Source organism: Oncorhynchus clarkii, chromosome 12, assembly GCF_045791955.1.
Source record: "Oncorhynchus clarkii lewisi isolate Uvic-CL-2024 chromosome 12, UVic_Ocla_1.0, whole genome shotgun sequence".
Lineage (NCBI taxonomy): Eukaryota > Metazoa > Chordata > Actinopteri > Salmoniformes > Salmonidae > Oncorhynchus > Oncorhynchus clarkii.
The window spans coordinates 5,701,196-5,706,195 of NC_092158.1; the positions used below are offsets into that span (position 1 = coordinate 5,701,196).

Genomic DNA, 5,000 nt, shown 5'->3' on the forward strand with positions numbered 1-5,000 from the left:
CTTTGCTATGAGACCCGGAATTGAGCTCAGGTGTGTCCTGTTTCCATTTATCCTCCTTGAGATGTTTATACAACTTCATTGGAGTCCGCCTGTGGTCAATTCTATTGATTGGACATGGAAAGGTGCACACCTGTCTATATAAAGGTCCCACAGTTGACAGTGCATGTCAGAGCAAAGACCAAGCCACGAGGTTGAAGAAATTGTCCGTAGAACTCCGAGACAGGATTGTGTCGAGGCACAGATCTGGTGAAGGGTACCAAAAAAATGTCTGCAGCATTGAAGCTCCCCAAGAACACAGTGGCCTCCATCATTCTTAAATGGAAGAAGTTCTGAACCACCAAGACTCTTCCTAGAGCTGGCCGCATGGCTAAACTGAGCAATCCGGGGAGAAGGGCCTTGGTCAGGGAGGTGACCAAGAACCTGATGGTCACTCTGACAGAGCTCCAGAGTTCCTCTGTGGAGATGGGAGAACCTTCCAGAAGGACAACCACTCCACCAATCAGACCTTTATGTGTTTATTTATTTTATTTAACCTTTATGGGATCTGTAGTTCTACTCTGACAGGTTGGAACCTGTAGTTCTACTCTGACAGGATGGGATCTGTAGTTCTACTCTGACAGGATGGGATCAGTAGTCCTATTCTCATAGGATGGGATCTCTAGTTCTACTCTGACAGGATGGGATCTCTAGTTCTACTCTGACAGGATGGGATCTGTAGTTCTACTCTGACAGGATGAGATCTCTAGTTCTACTCTGACAGAAAGGAACCTGTAGTTCTACTCTGACAGGATGGGATCTGTAGTTCCATTCTGACAGGATGGAACCTGTAGTTCTACTCTGACAGGATGGGATCTGTAGTTCTATTCTGACAGGATGGAAGCTGTAGTTCTATTCTGACAGGATGGGATCTGTAGTTCTATTCTGACAGGATGGGATCTGTAGTTCTATTCTGACAGGATAGGATCTGTAGTTCTATTCTGACAGGATGGAACCTGTTAGTTCTATTCTGACAGGATGGGATCTGTAGTTCTATTCTGACAGGATGGGATCTGTTTTATTTATTTATTTACCTTTATTTAACTAGACAAGAACAAATTCTTATTTACACTGACGGCCTACCAAAAGGAAAAAGGCCTCCTGCTTGGACGTGGACCTGGTATAAACATTTTTTAAATAAAAAACAATATATATATAGGACAAAACACATTTTACAACAAGAGAGACAACACTAAATAAAGGGAGACCTAAGACGACAACATAGCAAGGCAGCAACACATGACAACACGGCATGGTAGCAACACAACATAACAACAAGACGGTAGAAGCACAACATGGTAGCAGCACAACATGGTAGCAGCCCAACATGGTAGAAGCCCAACATGGTAGCAGTCCAACATGGTAGCAGCACCACATGGTAGCAGCACAACATGGTAACAGCACAAAACATGGTAGCAGAACAACTTGGTAGCAGCGCAAAACATGGTAGCAGAATTACATGGTAGCAGCGCAAAACATGGTAGCAGAACAAAACATGGTAGCAACACAAAACATGCTAGCAGAACAACATAACAACAAGATGGTAGCAGCACAACATGGTAGAAGCCCAACATGGTAGAAGCACAAAACATGGTAGCAGCCCAACATGGTAGCAGCACAAAACATGGTAGCAGCACAAAATAACAACAAGATGGTAGCAGCACAACATGGTAGCAGCACAACATGGTAGTAGCCCAACATGGTAGCAAGCACAAAACATGGTAGCAGCCCAACATGGTAGCAGCACAACGTGGTAGCAGCACAACATGGTAGCAGAACAAAACATGGTAGCAGAACAACACATGGTAGTAGCCCAACATGGTAGCAGCCCAACATGGTAGCAGCACAACATGGTAGCAAGCACAAAACATGGTAGCAGCCCAACATGGTAGCAGAACAAAACATGGTAGCAGACCCAACATGGTAGCAGCGCAAAACATGGTAGCAGAACAACATGGTAGCAGCCCAACATGGTAGCAGCGCAAAACATGGTAGCAGAACAACATGGTAGCAGCACAACATGGTAGCAACACAACATGGTAGCAGAACAAAACATGGTAGCAGCACAACATGGTGCAAACATTATCACAGTCAACAGTACAAAGGTAAAGAAGGTAGATAGAACAACACATCACACGAAGCAGCCACAACTGTCAGTAAGCGTGTCCATGATTGAGTCTTTGAATGAAGAGATTGAGATAAAAACTAGCTGCAGCCGCTAGCTGCAGCAAACTGAAAAGACGAGCGACCCAGGGATGTGTGTGTTTTGGGGACCTTTAACAAAATGTGATTGTCAGAACAGGTGTTGAATGTGGAGGCAGAGATTACCAGTTTACAGAGGAGCATAGAGTGCAGTGATATGTTCTATAAGGAGCATTGGTGGCAAATCTGATGGCCGAATGGTAAAGAACATCTAGCCGCTCGAGAGCACCCTTACCTGCCAATCTATATATTACGTCTCCTTAGTCTAGCATGGGTAGGATGGTCAGAAGAGAGATGACAGTAGCTACTGCCAGGTAGTGAGAGTAGAGATGACAGTAGGGAGAGTAGAGATGACAGTAGGGAGAGTAGAGATGACATTAGCTACTGCCAAGTAGGGAGAGTAGAGATGACAGTAGCTACTGCCAGGTAGGGAGAGTAGAGATGACAGTAGGGAGAGTAGAGATGACAGTAGGGAGAGTAGAGATGACAGTAGTGAGAGTAGAGATGACAGTAACTACTGCCAGGTAGGGAGAGTAGAGATGACAGTAGGGAGAGTAGAGATGACAGTAGTGAGAGTAGAGATGACAGTAGCTACTGTCAGGTAGTGAGAGTAGATATGACAGTAGGGAGAGTAGAGATGACAGTAGCTACTGCCAGGTAGTGAAAGTAGAGATGAAAGTAGTGAGAGTAGAGATGACAGTATCGGAGAGTAGAGATGACAGTAGCTACTGTCAGGTAGTGAAAGTAGAGATGAAAGTAGTGAGAGTAGAGATGACAGTAGGGAGAGTAGAGATGACAGTAGTGAGAGTAGAGATGGCAGTAGCTACTGTCAGGTAGTGAGAGTAGAGATGACAGTAGGGAGAGTAGAGATGACAGTAGTGAGAGTAGAGATGACAGTAGCTACTGTCAGTTAGTGAGAGTAGAGATGACAGTAGTGAGAGTAGAGATGACAGTAGCTACTACCAGGTAGTGAGAGTAGAGATGACAGCAGCTACTGACAGGTAGGGAGAGTAGAGTTGACAGTAGGGAGAGTAGAGATGACAGTAGCTACTGCCAGGTAGTGAGAGTAGAGATGACAGTGGCTACTGCCGGGTGGGGGAGAGTAGAGATGACAGTAGCTCTGGAGAGAGAGAGAGAGAGAGAGAGAGAGAGAGGGGGGTTTTATAAATAAGCATCAACCAGTGGGTCTTGTGACGGGTATACAGAGATGACCAGTTTACAGAGGAGTATAGAGTGCAGCGATGTGTCCTATAAGGAGCATTGGTGGCAAATCTGATGGCCGAATGGTAAAGAACATCTAGCCGCTCGAGAGCACCCTTACCTGCCCATCTATAAATTGTGTCTCTGTAATCTAGCTTGGGTAGGATGGATCTGGAACTAAGGTCAGAGCATGACAGATAGGCTTGGTGATGATAGGGGCAGCAACCTTAAAGAAGAAATGGTCTAAACTATCTGACCCAATATGTTTTTTTGGGGTCAAGTTTCAGGAGCTCCTTTAGCACCTCGGACTCAGTGACTGCCTGCAGGGAGAAACTTTGTAGCGGGGCAGGGGAAAAAGAGGGAGGAGCATCGGGGCTAGTCGCATAAGAAAGGGTGGGAGTTGAGGAAATGTTGGACGGCGAGGAGGCATGGCTGAGTCAAATAGGAATCCTGACTTAATGAAGTGGTGATTAAAGAGCTCAGCCATGTGCTTCTTGTCAGTAACAACCACATCATCAACATTAAGGGACATGGGCATCTGTGAGGAGGAGGGTTTATTCTCCAGGTCTTTAACCGTTTTCCAGAACTTCTTCGGCCCACAGAGAGAGAACTGCTCCTTAAAGTAACTACCTTTGGCCTTCCGGATCACCTGAGTGAACTTATTTCTCATTTACCTTAACGAGAGCCAGTCAGCCTGAGTACATGTGTGCCGAGCCTTTCGCCAAATGCAATTCTTGAGGTGTAGTAACTCTGCCAGATCAAGGTCGAACCAGGGACTGATCCTGTTTTTAATTCTCATTTTCTTTATAGGGCTGTGTTTGTTAACAATACCACTGAAAATATCAAAAAATAAGGTTCAAGTGTCTTCGACAGAAGGGATCAAGCTGATTCTATACCATTTTACACAGGCAAGTTCATGTTCATTAAAGTTTTTTAGCAAGCGTCTATGACAAATCAGGACAGATCGTTTCACTGAGCAGCCATTACGAACACAGGCTGTAAAACAGTGATCACTAAAGTCATTACAGAAAACACCAGACTGATACCTATCAGGATTATTTGTAAGGATAACATCGAGGAGAGTATCCTTTTATGGGTGTTTGGAGTCAAACCTTGTGGGATTGGTAATGTTCTAAGAAAGATTTAGGGAGTCCCATTGCTTTAGGACTTGGTCAGGTGGTTTAAGCATGTCCCAGTTTAGGTCACCTAGGATGAATTCAGACTTAGTGTAAGGGGCCAGGAGAGAACTTAGGGCAGGTAGGGTACAGGCCGGTGCAGATGGAGGACGATAGCACCTAACAACAGTCAACAAAGAGCTATTTGAAAGTTTAATGCTTAAAACCAGCAAATCAAATTGTTTGGGGACAGACAGCACTGAAGGTGATCCTTGGTAAAGATTGCCACTCCCCCCACCTTTGGAAGATCTGTCTTGCCGAAAAAGGTTATAACCAGAAAGGTTAACATCAGTATTCAAAACCCTCTTTTTGAACCACGTCTCAGTAATGACCAACACATCTGGATTGGAGCTGTGAACCCACACTTTCAATTGATCCATTTTAGGT

At 44.9% G+C, this 5,000-nt stretch overlaps 1 protein-coding gene across 1 annotated transcript in view; it reads left to right on the forward strand.

The window, feature by feature from the left end:
* LOC139421845 (DCC netrin 1 receptor) overlaps positions 1-5,000 on the forward strand; it is a 729,366-nt gene that overhangs the window by 605,547 nt on the left and 118,819 nt on the right. The window lies entirely within an intron of this gene.